The sequence below is a fragment of the Hemitrygon akajei genome, chromosome 6, assembly GCF_048418815.1.
Source record: "Hemitrygon akajei chromosome 6, sHemAka1.3, whole genome shotgun sequence".
Taxonomy (NCBI): domain Eukaryota; kingdom Metazoa; phylum Chordata; class Chondrichthyes; order Myliobatiformes; family Dasyatidae; genus Hemitrygon; species Hemitrygon akajei.
This window is the reverse complement of record NC_133129.1, coordinates 111,163,816-111,178,999: the sequence shown is the minus strand read 5'-3', so window position 1 is coordinate 111,178,999 and position 15,184 is coordinate 111,163,816.

Here is a 15,184-nt window from a genome sequence, read left to right as displayed (position 1 = left end):
GTCCTGCAGGTATAATTTAAGGAGCTAGGAAAGAGCTTGAGAGCAGGAACTCTTATCCACCAATATACTTTCAAGTGAACTTGCAGCTGAGTGATGACACACAAAGGAGGCTTCGTTCTTGTGTCATAAAGGGCAGTTGGAAACTGAGACCTGGGAGCCAGTACTGTTGGGAAGAATTTAAATGAGCTTTATCTGGGAATAGGAGTTTGAGCTTTGGGAAAGGCCTGAGAGTACTTACTGTCAGGTTCAATAACAATTTAGCAGACTATTGAACGGACCACTTGTACAATTATTTGGATTCTTGACTTCACACATCATGATCTTGCACTTTATGTTTTCTCTACAGCACACTTTATTCTGCATTGCTGGTGTTTTCCCTTGTTCTTACTCAGTGCTCTGTGGAATAATCTGATCTGTATGAACAGCATGCACTTCCCTGTATCTTGGTACAGGTTCAATACCAACAAACACAGTTCAGAAAATAGATTACTCAATGTGTCTGTCTTTTCCTAATGGTCTCTACATGCAGAATATAGGAACCTGTTGGGAGATTGAAGGAACAGACAGGTGGTATCTCAAATATAGGAAATATGGCTCAAAGAGGAGTAGGATAATGTACTTGGTTTCATGATCTTCACAAGGGATAAGAAAAGAGGAAGGGAGCCAGTATTGATCACACTGACAATATTGGCCATATGCCTGGTTGTATCATGACCTGGTATTACAATGTTAATTCACAGGAGTTTAAGAAGCTCCAGGGAGTAGTGCAGTCAGCCCAATACATCATGGGCATATGCCTGTCAACCATTAAAAATACCTACATGAGGCACTGCCACAAAAAGGTAACATCTATTGCCAAATATCAAACTGTTCAGGCTATAACATCTCTCAGCTACCATTGGGCAAGAAGAGCATAGAACATAGAAAACCTACAGCACAATACAATACAGAGCAGAGGCCTGAAGTCCCATACCTCTTACATGTATGATATCTGGTACTTCTGAAGGCAATCTTGGATCATGTTCTGATCCAGCTGCTTGTGAGCATGAGCTGCTTCCTGAGGAATGGTGAACAAGTAATCTGTTGCAATGAGTGGCTGGAGCGGACCCAAGTGCAGAACACAGGCACGGAGATCGGGTTAGAATTCTTACATGGATTTGAAAGTTGCACAGCAAACAGGAGGGATCTTGACATGGAGTCTGGACATGGAGATGGACTTGGACTTGACTTGGACTCGGAGCCTGGGCTTGGACTTGACTTGGACTCAGAGCCAGGACTTGAACCTTGAACACAGAGCTGGGACTCGGACTTATAACGACAAAACCAAGCAATGACAGACGATTCATATCTTGACTCGGAGGAGCGGCAAATGGCCTGCAATTCTCAGCTGGACACAAGACGACAAAGCCAAATAATGACAGACAATTCATATCTTGGTTTGGAGTAGCAGCGAAACAGCCTGCAATACTCAGCTGGACACGAAATGACAAAACCAAACAATTGACAGACAATTCGTATCTTGACTCGGAGGAGCGGCAAACGGCTTGCAATCCTCAGCTGGACATGAGACAACAGAATTCCAGAAGCAACTTAGAGTCCACTATTCTCAGCGGTCCAGAACATGCATTGTCACTCTGGCTGAGGTGACGATTCAGTACTGAGTAGGTGTAAGCAGGAGTTTTTATGCTGCCAGTTCGGATGAGAATCAGGTGCCCGGTAGAACACGGGGAAAAGGAAATTAACTGAAATGAGGAATCAACAGTCTGGACCGTGACAGAATCATCAGTGAATTACTTCATTTCCACACACCCACTGTGTGCATAGATCACTGACAGAGCAACTGAAGATAGCTAGGCTTAACTTGCTATCCAAGGGATGTAATGGGTCTGAAAAGATTGTCCTTCCATCACATCATCTTCAATGCATAAGGCACATTCACCCTATATGGTTATATGGTTTCTTTTCAAACTGAGGGTTTATACTGCTCCTTAATGGGCACATGGAGGGTTATTACCTATATAGGAGAGACAGGTTAGACTGATTTGGAGTAAAATGTTGGCACAACTTTGTGTATTGTACTGTTCTGTGTTCTAAGATCTAATAATTTATCACCATTGAAGTTAATTGGTTGTAATTTCTTCTGTAGTCTAGGAGAATTTAAAAGTTGTAGTCAAACCCTCTGTAATTTCCTCCCTTGTTGCTTGAGGTAGCCAAGATGATATTTCATTTGGATCTGTGTTTTACCCATTTTCAGTTTAAAAGCCTACAGCCATTCAATATTTGATAAGTATATGGACAGGAAAGGAATGGAGGGTTATGGGCTGAGTATGGGCCAGTGGGACTAGGTGAGTGTAAACGTCGGCATGGACTAGAAGGGCCGAGATGGCCTGTTTCCGTGCTGTAATTGTTATATGGTTATATTCCACTGACCTTGGGTTTACTTCTGCTGAATCATCCTTCTAGCACAGCTCTGTATTCCTTTCTTCACAGAAAATCATTGATTAAAATCAACATGAAAATATAACCCTTCAATAAAGATATTTTCAGGAAATATGTGTTAGCACTATGTGGTCATGAGACCATAAGATTTAAGAGCAGAATTGGGCCATTTGGCACATTGAGGCTGCTCTGCCATTCAATCATGGCTGATCATTTTATCTCCCTCCTAAGCCCCATTCCCCAGCCTTCTTCCCGTAATCTTTGATATGGTATCCAATCAAGAACCTATCAAGCTCTGCATTAAATACACCCAATAACCTGGCCTCCACAGCTGCCTGTGGTAATACATTCCACAAATTCACCACCCTCTGTCTAAAGAAATTTCTCTGCATCTCTGTTTTAAATGGACGCCCCTCTATCCTGAGGTTTTGCCCTTGCCCTAGACTTCCCCACCATGGGAAACATCCTTTCCACATCTACGCTGTCTAGGCCTTTCAACATTCGAAAGCTTTCAATGAGATCCCCCCTCATCCTCTAAATTCCACTGACTACAGACTCAGAGCCATCAAACATTCCTCGTATGATAACTGTTTCATTCCCAGAATCATCCTTGTGAACCGCCTCTGAGCCCTCTCCAATGCCAACACATCTTTTTTAGATGAAGAGCCCAAAACTGTTCACAATACTCAAAGTGAGGCCTCACCAGTGCCTTATAAAGACTCAGCATCACATCCCTGTTCTTGTATTCTAGACCTCTTGAAATGAAGGCTAACATTGCATTTGTTTCCTCACCACCGACTCTACCTGCAATCTAACCTTTGGGGTGTTCTGCACAAGGACTCCCAAGTCCCTCTGGATTTTCTCCCTGTTTAGTAAATAGTATGTACATTTATTTCTACTGCCAAAGAGCATGACCATTCATTTTCCAACATTGTATTTCATTTGCCACTTTCATGCCCATTCTACTAATCTGTCTAAGTCCTTCTGCAGCCTAGCTCTTTCCTCCACACTATCTGCCCCTCCACCAATCTTTGTACCATCTTCAAACTTGGCAACAAAGCCATCTATTTCATCATCAAAATCATTGACATACAGCAGAAAAAAGAAGCAGTCCCAACACCGACTCCTGAGGAACACCACTAGTCACTGGCAGCCAGCCAGAAATGGATCCTTTAATTTCCACTTGCTGTCACCTACCAATCGGCCAATGCTCTAACCATGCCAGTAACTTTCCTGTAATACCATGGGCTCTTAACTTGGTAAGCAGCCTCATGTGTGGCACCTTGTCAAAAGCCTGAAAGTCCAGATATATTGATACCAAATATATCCCCTTTATCGATACTACTTGTAATCTCAAAGAATTCCAACAGGTTTGTCAGGCAGGATTTTCTGCGAAGGAAACCATGCTGACTTTGTACTATTTTGTCCTGTGTCACTAAGTACTCTGTAACCTCATCCTTAACAATTGGCTCCAACATCTTACCTACCACTGTCAGGCTAACTGGTCTACAATTTCCTTTCTGCTGCCTTCCTCCTTTCTTAAAGAGCAGAGTATCATTTGCAATTTTTCAGTCCTCTGGCACCATGCAGAGTCCAATGATTTTTGAAAGATCATCGCTAAAGCCTTCACAATCTCTAACGCAGTGGTCCCCAACCACCGGGCTGCAAAACATGTATACCAGGCCGCGAGGAAACGATATGATTTGGCGATATGAAACGATATGAGTCAGATGCACCTTTCCTCATTCCCTGTCATGCCCACTGTTGAACTTTGACACACGCGAATTAATTACCCACGCGAGGTAATCAGTCACCTAAACGCAGTGATACTCTAGCGCCAGGGATCACTGGTTGCTCTTGGGTAACCAGCCGCCTCGTGTGGAGGCGAGAAGTGCCGTTGGTACTGGCCTGGAGTGTGGACAGATGGACGCCGCCTCTAAACCTGTTTAGCACACCGAATATTCATGGAGAACCCGGTAATAAAATATTCGCAGACGATCCAATTCGGGCTCAGGGTTTCATTAAGTAGCAGAGCAGCTACCTCGCTGCGATCTACTGATAGTCATCCCTTGAGCCAAACTTTTGTCGATCAATAGATCCTACTTACCTACAGGGGGGGCAGGCACTCTCACTTGGTTGGTCGCTCTCTCCGGACTGCGACCGCCACAGCCCCGGTACGGGGACCTCCAGCCCTTACCTTGTCCTCTCACTGGTGTGTTGCAATGATTTTATATGTTCATATGAGGAAAATACTGTAAATTCCGGTGTATAAGCCGAGAATTTGGCCCCAAATTTTGGTCCTAAAATTAGGGGGTCGGCTTATACAGAGCGTGCCAACTTTGGAAAAACGAATACACAGAAGACAGGTCGTATTTATTGGCTGTTGTTGAGTCAAATTGGTTCCAATGTTGACGCATGAATTCTTTGGTTTGTTTAAACTCACATCTAGTGGCTGAAGCACAGACATCAAACCACCAGGGATGACTGCAATGTCCTTATTTTCAGCTTTCTATGCTGCTTTTGTCTCACCTGACAAGTGCACTTTGAACATGTCCCAGACAAGTAGCGACTTTTCCTTCCTGACACCTTCAGGATGTCGACGCCACACCTCTTTAACTCACTTCAAGCAACCCGTTTCGTCCATCCAGCAGCGTTCTTGAACGTAAACAACACCATGCGGGAATTTTCTGAGCAATCTTTGTTTTTTGTGTCAACACAAGATCACATCTATTCATAAATCAGGTGCACCAACTTCGCGTAGCTTTGAAATTTTCGCTGACCTCATGGTGTTTTTCATCCCATTTCAATGCTTGAACTCAAATGATTTCTCTGGTAACAATGTATCCTCTAAAACTTCTTTTTCCAGTTCTGGCCACTGGCATGTTTTCCTGCAGTTTGTACATTTCGTCTATGGCATTTCCCTCAGCGTGTCCTCTGCCTTTCTCCACTCTCTTACTCTCTCGTTTACACTAAACTTCTTAGCAGCTGCAGAATTATTCGTTCTTTTAGCAAAATCAACAACCTTCAGCTTGAAGCCAGCACCATATCGTATTTGTTTTAATCTTTTGTACATGGTGGTCGCAAACTCAATACTGAGTACACGTACTGATCCTGCCACCCCGTGTTATGTTTTAACGAGATTACAATGGGCGCTAAATGGTTTCACGGGGGTTACATTTCAGAGCATTCTTCTCCATTGGAGACCTAATCCAAAATTTCCTTCCCGGATATATTTATTAAGAATTTGCCTAAAATGCTCTACAATGTGTAGGCCTGTTTTTTTTAGTAAATACTAGTTCACAAAATTTCCAGGGTCCAGATCCAGCAAAGCTGAGTACCGACATGTGAGATCTTGTGATTGTTTCTGGTTAAATCAAAAACCTCTACAAAAGAGGTTGGCCTATACAAACGTAACATGAAAAAGTCACTTTTTTAACCTTGAAATTGGGGTGGGGGGGGAGGGTTGGCTTATAGCCTGGAATACACGGTATGCGCTGTGTGTTTAATATCCAAACATTACTTAAAATGTTATGATGCTATTGACTTATAAGTGAGTTATAATTGACTTAACACTATATTCATGCAAGAAAAATATGCGCAGTGTATTTAATATTAAATTTGTTAGATAAACCCTTTTAGAAATGAAATTGAGTGTATTAGCCACTTATAAGTGACTTATAGTTGACTTATCACCTATATTCCAGTCATGATTAACACCTGCCCTCCCCACACCCGTTAGCTGGTCCGCAAGAATATTGTCAATATTAAGTCAATCCACGGTGCAAAAAAGGTTGGTGACCCCTGCTCTAACGCTACCTTTTTCAGAACCCTAGGGTGCAGTTCATCTTGTCTAGATGACTTATGTAACCTTTCAGCTTTTTGTGCACCTTCTTCCTTGTCATAGTAACTGCACCTACTTCCTTCACACATTGCAACATCTGGCACACTGCTAGTGTCTTCCACAGTGAAGACTGATGCAAAACAATATTTAGTTCATCAGCCATCTCCTTGTACCCCGCTACTATTTCTCATGTCTCATTTTCTAGCAGTCCTATGTCCACTCTCATTTCTCTTTTTTTTTACATACTTGAAAAAGCTTCTCCTATCCACTTTGATATTATTTGCTAGCTTGCTTTCATATTTCATCTTTTCCTTTCTAATGATTATTCTAGTTGCTCTCTGTAGGTTTTTACAAGCTTTCCAATCCTCTATCTTCCCACTAATTTTTGCTTTGTTGTATGCCCCCTCTTTTGTTTTTACATTAGCTTTGGCTTCCCTGGTTGTACTATTTTGCTATTTGAGTATTTCTTCACTTTTGGAATACATCTGTCCTGCACCTTCCTAATTTTTCCCAGAAACTCACGCCATTGCTGCTCTGCTGACATCCCTGCCAGCTGCTCCTTTTGATTTGCTTTGGCCATCTCCTCTCTCATACCACTGTAATTTCCCTTACTCCGCTGAAATATTGCTACATCAGACTTTACTTTCTCCATATCAAATTTCAAGTTGACCTCAATCATATTGTGATCACTGGCTCCTAAGGGCTCTTTTACCTTAAGCTCCCTAATCACCTCCGGTTCATTATGTAACACCCAATCCAGTATAGCTGATCACTAGTAGGCTCAACAACAAACTGCTCTAAAAAGCCATCTCTTAGGCATTCAACAAACTCACTCTCTTGAGATCCATTACCAACCTGATCTTCCCAATTGACCTGCATGATAAATTCCATGCATTGAGATATAACACTGCGTGCTGTATTTGCTACCCTTTTTGATTCTGCATCCCTAATGAATTAAATGAGTAACTCTTTCCTTCTGCATGGCGTGTTTGATAAATCTCAAGCCACTGATTTCAGCATGTTTACCTGGAGGGCAGAAACAGCCATATGTGCCATAACTGTCACAAGTGGTCTGTGGATTTGAGCAAGTCGATAAGCAGGGAGATCCACATTCCTGGTATATTTGATTTCCCGGACAAGGTAAAGGAGCTGAAATAAAAATGGATTCAATTATCATTGTATTTGCCATACGCAATCTTACTGCATCTCGCCGTGCTTCAACAGGTAGGTAGTTGTTTCGGGTTCATTTTTAAAATACTGTTCTGCTTTGTAACTCAAAAATGAAGGTCTAACTTTCTGTAAATTTTACATGGGGTGTGTACGTATTGCGTGGTAGTGTCATGACATGTAACCATATAACCATATAACAATTACAGCACGGAAACAGGCCATCTCAGCCCTTCTAATCCGTGCTGAACACTTATTCTCACCTAGTTCCACCGAACTGCACTCAGCCCATAACCCTCCATTCCTTTCCTGTCCATATACCTATCCAATTTTACTTTAAATGACAATATTGAACCTGCCTCTACCACTTCTACTGGAAGCTCGTTCCACACAGCTACCGCTCTCTGAGTAAAGAAGTTCCCCCTCGTGTTACCCCCTAAACTTTTGCCCCTTAACTTATTTTGGTATGCTGACCTTTATAAATCAGAGCATTGAGTATAGGAGTTGGGATGTAATGTTGAAATTGTACAAGGCATTGGTGAGGCCAAATTTGGAGTATTGTGTACAGTTCTGGTCACCGAATTATAGGAAAGATGTCAACAAAATAGAGAGAGTACAGAGAAGGTTTACTAGAATGTTACCTGGGTTTCAGCACCTAAGTTACAGAGACAGGTTGAACAAGTTAGGTCTTTATTCTTTGGAGCATAGAAGGTTGGGGGGGACTTGATAGAGGTATTTAAAATTATGAGGGGGATAGATAGAGTGACATGGATAGGCTTTTTCCATTGAGAGTAGGGGAGATTCAAACAAGAGGACATGAGTTGAGAGTTAGGGGGAAAAAGTTTAAGGGTAACACGAGGGGGAACTTCTTTACTCAGAGAGTGGTAGCTGTGTGGAACGAGCTTCCAATAGAAGTGGTAGAGGCAGGTTCGGTATTGTCATTTAAAGTAAAATTGGATAGGTATATGGACAGGAAAGGAATGGAGGGTTATGGGCTGAGGTGCGGGCCAGTGGGACTAGGTGAGAGTAAGCATTCGGCATGGACTAGAAGGGCCGAGATGGCCTGTTTCCATGCTGTAATTGTTATATGGTTAACTCTCAACTCATGTCCTCTTGTTTGAATCTCCCCTACTGTCAATGGAAAAAGCCTATCCACGTCAACTCTATCTATCACCCTCATAATTTTAAATACCTATATCAAGTCTCCCCTCAACCTTCTACGCTCCGAAGAATAAAGACCTAACTTTTTCAATACGTGTAATTCATGTATTTTAACATTTCACCTGCAGTAAGTTATTTAAAAGAACAAGAATGCTTAATCAAACAACATATTTACAATGTTACCCAAATATTACCAAAACATTAAATAGACAACAGTTCCCCAAGCAGGAACCTTATTTGTTTATTTACTTACACTTTCAATATTTATCTGAGTCCAACACCTTATGTACTGGCTCATCTCCTCTGGCAGCTGTCTCCACTTTGTCCTTCAACCCCAACCAGGCTCCCTCTGCCTGTATTGTTTACTGTTTCCTCATCTCACTCTCTACCCTTATCTCCTACTCCTCTATTCCTCCTCACCCCCCCACTTTGCTCTTTCAGCCAATTGTCCTTCATCTTTCTCCTGCTAGCCCCCATCTCACTGTTCTCCCTCTATATAACCAGCCACCTCCCCCTTCACTCTCAGTCCTGACGTGAGTCTCAACCTGAAATGTCACCAATTCCCAGCTACCCCCTCCCCCAACAGGTGCAACTCAGTCTACTCAGCTCCTCCCCTGGCTTATTTGTCAATCTTTAAAGGGAAGTATGTGCAAATGCATATGCAGACAGAAACAGATGAAAAAATATCTTTCAAATTTTATCAACACACACAAAATTCTGGAGGAGCTCAGCAAGCCAGGCAGCATCTATGGAAAAGAGTACAGAAGACATTTCGGGCTGAAACCGTGACTGTAATCTTTTCCAGAGATACTGCCTGGCCTGCAGAGTTCCTGCAGCATTTTGTGTGCTGCTTGGGTTTCCAGCAGCTGCAGATTTTCTGTTGTTTGTGATTGCAAATTTTATATCAAGGTTCACACAGCTATTGATGTTACATACTTACAGCAAAAAGTAGTGTTTCTCCAGTTACAAACTGGCTGCTGAAGCCTGGAGCATTGCCGGGCATATTCTGACAAGGTCTGACAAGAGCATTTCACATCTCCCTTGGGAGAGCACTTGTATAGATCACGCTGACACTGTATGATGTAATTCTTCTTTGGTAATTTACAAAGAGGTGCCACTTTATTCAGCATCGAAGAGCAAACAGATCCCTGTAAGTTAATACAATGAGGATGTGAAATGGTGAAACAATATTGATCTAATGTGTTCAGTAAAGTTAATGTTTTGTGAAAGGGCAGAGAGCTTTTCCTTTACCCAGGATAATAATCCTCCTTGCTTTTATATTGCATCTGGTTGATAAAGATCTGTCTCCACATTTCCAGGAGAGGTGAAATAGCAACAGATCTATAGCAACAGATCTATAGCAAAAGGGATTTTTAACAATAACAGTCTAATAATAATGTCCCAGTAACAACCTGGATCATCTTAGTGTGAAGGCATTTGATGAGGTAGAATTTTTAAAGTGCACTCAATAGAAATCTAAGAGCCAGGACAATGATATTCCGGCAAGGAATGGAGCTGTACCAGACTTAATCCTGGAGAATGAACCAGGCAAGTTATCGATATGTCACAGGAAGTGCACTTGTGAAATGTTTGCTGAAAGTTGTGAAGTAATTATGGAAAGGGATATGCAAAATATTGTTTTGGAGGCCCATCACAATCTTCTGCCTTGTCATTAATGATACCAGTAGGCCCACTCTCTCCCTTATAATCCTCTTTAACTTTACATATTCATCAATTTAAAAGCAGGGGCTCCAGTATCTAGGAGAGTTTCCTGCTGGATCACCGTCAGAGAGCTTATTGTATCTGTCATTCACTTTCCCATATGGCATTAGTTTTTATACCCCAATCTCAACATTTACATAATTTTTATATCAGATAAATGTACTTAATTGGTCTGACTAGATCTTGCAATCCTATAGCAAATGGACCTCATTTCACCAGAATGAGAGTACTGCATTACAGTGCAGTACAGTTAATGAGAGGCAAAGATAGGGTGGATAGTCAGTACCTGTTTCCCAGGGCACCAATATCAAACATCAGAGGCCATATGTACAAAATTAAGGGAGGGAAGTTTAGGGGAGACATCAGGGGTAAGTTTTTTACATAGAGGGTTGTGAGTGCCTGGAATGACTTGCCAGGGATGGTGGTGGAGGCTAAAACATTAGGGGTATTTAAGAGCCTCTTGGACAGGCACATGGATGAAAGAAAAATGGAGGGTTATGGGGTAGTGTGGGTTTAGTACTTTTTTTTAAGGATTATATGGGTCGGCACAACATGGAGGGCTGAAGGGCCTGTACTGTGCTGTAGTGTTCTATGGTTCTATAGTGCACCATTTCACCAGAGTGAGAGTACTGCATTACAGTGCATCATTTCACCAGAGTGAGAGTACTGCATTACAGTGTGTTATTTCACCAGAGTGTGAGTACTGCATTACAATGTGTCATTTCAGCAGAGTGAGAGTATTGCATTACAGTGCATCATTTCAGCAGAGTGAGAGTACTGCATTACAGTGTGTTATTTGACCATATTTGGATGATATTTACTGTATGATAGAGTGTTCTAAAATGTGAACTGGATACAGACAAATTATTTAACACAACCACTAGAGACAATGTATAAATCTGCAAAATATGTTAGGAATTTCTCTGCTGTTAATAACCAATTACACTGCTTAAGATCTGGAAAACTGATGATCACATTTCACATTATCAGCACTGAACCACAGACAATTCATCGGGGTCACTTTTCAAGGATTGAGGTTTAATACTGCTAGAAAAGAATCCTTATTAGTTTAGTTAGTTTAATGGTACTGGAATTGGACAAGCAAAATAATAAATCTGCTGGAAGAACGCAATGGGCCAAATTGCGTCTGTGGGAGGATAAGAACTATCAACCTAAAATGTTGACAGTTCCTTTTTTCACAGATCGATTGATCCACTGAGTTCCTCAAACAGATCACCTATTGCTCCAGATTCCACTGTCTGCAGCCTCTTGTGCCACCAAACAGAATAATCATCTGGAAAAAATGAAAAGGGTAACAAGAAGTTACTGTCAACACTTAATTTCAAGTGTCGTTCTGAAACAAACTTCAAATAAATGAATGTTGAATACTTGTAATATTTTGTAAAGGCACACTCACATCATCCACAAATGTATACCATCACAAAGCCCAAATGTAGTAACATTCGGAATAACAACATCATAAATTAATCGAGCACAATGAAGTCTGCTTCAGTCACAATTGACAGAATATTTGTGAAGTCAAAAAGTCATTACTTACTTAAAAAACACCTGCAGTTCACATAATATGCCATCCAAATAAAATATACAATCTGGTAAATGCACTCACTATCCATACAACGTGACTCAGACGATATCATCAACGCTCAGGAAACATTCTCACATGAAGTAGATAACATATTAAAATATTTCATATAATATACTTACATAGTCAGCAACAGTCTCCTCTAATCTCGGCTGGTGTAAAACTGGACATTTTTCTGAGGGATCATCTAACTGATATTTGCTGGCAAACTCATGGGTTTGAATCCTTTTCCCTAAACAATGATAATTTAGACATATAATTATGTGCTGCTGATAACTGAAGAATTGGAAAATATTCCTTTGTGACAATGTAAACAAATAAAACAGTGGATGTGTTCACATAAAGTAGCATGGCTGGAAATTGCCTTCAATACCATCATCCCTGAGTTTCTGCAGGAGTATAGTGATACGAATAGGGATATCTGTGGATATAAGAGGGTCTTTTAAGAGACTTTTGCATAGGTACACAGAGCTTAGAAAAATAGAGGGATATGAGTAACCCTAGTAATTTTTAAGGTAGGGACATGTTTGGCACAACTTTGTGGGCTGAAGGGCCTGTATTGTGCTGTAGGTTTTCTATGTTTCTATGAGAAACTCTCCAAACTTAACGTACAACATCTCATCTGCAGGTGGTCACAAGTTTCTGCTCTGACCGGAAGCAGTGTGTCAGACTAGTCAAGCATATCTCACTCCACACCACAGAAGTGTGTTCCCTTTCCGTTCTTATTTTCTCTCTACACCAATGACTGCAACTCCAGTGACTTATCAGTCAAACTGAAAAATGTAAGTATGACACCATTGTCATTGAACTAATCACCAGACTCTTAAGTACCACCAGGAAATAAAGATGTGGAATCACAACAACTTGGAGCTGAATGTCCCCAAAAATCATGGAGAAGTATTTCAACTTCAGGAGAAATGTGCCTCCTCTCTACTCACTCATCAACTCTACAGCGTTCAGATCCCTGGGCATCATTATTTCTCAGGACTTCATGTGGGAAAACCATATCTCCATTAACTAAAAGACACGATAAAGGATGTATTTCTTGTGGCAGTTGGTAAAATTCCATCTTCTCCAGAACATACTGGTATAATTCTACACTGCCATCATAGAGAGCATTGGCACATCAGCCATTACTGTTTGGTTTCTGCAGCATCCTTTCACAATATACAAGACCTACGGTGAAATGTCAATACAGTAGAAAAGGTAACTGGCTGCAGTGCACCATCACTGCAGGACTTGTCCGTGTCCAGGACAAAGGAAAGGCAGATAAATCATTGCAGACACTACCCGCCCCGCAAACTGTTGTTTCTAATACAAATTTCAAATAAAGTTGATCCTTGAATTGCAGTTAAACAGAATATAAAGGCAAAAATACAGTATATATGATTAAGGTTTCTTATGCATTCAGTCAAGCAACAATAGGAAAGCCTGTAATAATGTTAACTGTACCACTCATAAATCTGAATTGCGGTTCATTGCAGACCTAATGATCCTCAGTCCCTCTGTCAGCTGCTGCCTAAAAGGCCTGAGCAGTTGTTAAGTGCTATATTGCATGATGTAAGCCATCATGGTCTTTCCATGACCATGGTTGTTCTTGGCAAATTTTTCTACAGAACTAGTTTGCCATTGCCTTCTTCTAGGCAGTGGCTTTACAAGATGGCTAACCCCAACCATTATCGATACTCTTCAAAGATTGTCGATTGTCTGCCTGGATTTGTGGTCGAATAACCAGGACTTGTGATATGTAGCATCTGCTCCTACAACCATCCACCTCCTGCTACCATGGCTTCACAGGACCCTGATGGGGGGTGGGGGGTCTAAGCAGGTGCTATAACTTGCCAAAGGGTGACTTGCAGGCTAACAGAGGGAAGGAGTGCCTTAAACCTCCTTTTGTAGAGATATATCTCCACCTCACCACCCTAAAAATGACTGATTAATTCACACACAATATGGGTGTGCATTGTTTAAACTAGGGGTTACAACTTTTTAATGCCATAGAACCTTACCATTAACTGAGGACTCCAGATTAAGAATGTTTGGTCTAAGCAGGAGGAAGCAACCACTCAGATGCATACTTTGATGGTGTTTTCCCAGTGGTGCCCATAGGGCAGCTGCTTTCCTCATAGCGCCAGAGACTTGGAATCAATCCTGAGCCTGGATGCCATAGACTCATAGAATAAAACAGCATAGAAAGATGCCCTCCAGCCCAACCTATCCCTATTGAACAAGGGTGTTCACCTCTGCTAATCCCTTTTGCCAACATTTGACTTGTATCCCAACTCTTTCGTACTTATCCAAATGTCTCTTAAATGTCATGTTTGTGTCTGTCTCAACCACTTTCTTGGCCCATATCTCTCTAACCTTTCCCATCCTTGTTTAAATGTTAATGCACCTTCCTTAACCACTTCCTCTGGCAACTCATTCCAAATACTGACCACTCTCTGGGTGAAAAAGTTACCTCTCAGGTTCTTATTAGTTAAGTTCTAACTTAAACTAATGCCCTCTAAGTGCTGTTCTCATTGGCCCTATCTATGCTCCTCATAATTTTATATACTTATATAATATCACCTTCATAAGACAAAAGTCATAGAAGAAGTATTAGGTCAGTCTCCTATGTTCCATCAAAGAAAGTCAAAACCTCCATCCATATCCCACAAGTCCTGACAACATCCTTATAAATCTCCCAGACACTTTTTTCAGCTTAAGAGGATCTTTCCTCTAGCAGAGTGACCAAAACTGAATGTAAAATTTCAAATGCAGACTCATTAGTGTCATGTACAATTTAACATCCCAACTACTATAGTCAGTGTCTTAACTGATAAAGGTCAGCATGCCAAAGCCTCCTTCACTGTCCCATCTACCTGAAATGCCAATTTCAGAGAACCGTGTACTTGTACTCTGAGGTTGCTCTGTTTGATAACATTCCCCAGAGTCCTACCATTCACTGTGAATGTCCTACACTGATTTGTCTTCCCAAAATGCAACACCTTGCATTTTTGTGAATTAAACTCTACTTGCCATTTCTTGGCCCGCTTACCCAGCTGATTGAGGTTGCTCTGTAAAATCTGTTAAGCATCTTCACTGTCCATGTCACTACCTATGTTATCATCTGCAAACCTACTAACTATGCTTTGTACATTTCTCATCCAAATCATTGATAAAAATGATGAATAGCAATGGATCTAGCACCAGTCATAGAATCATAGAACACTACAGCACAGTACAGGCCCTTCAGCGCTCCATGTTGT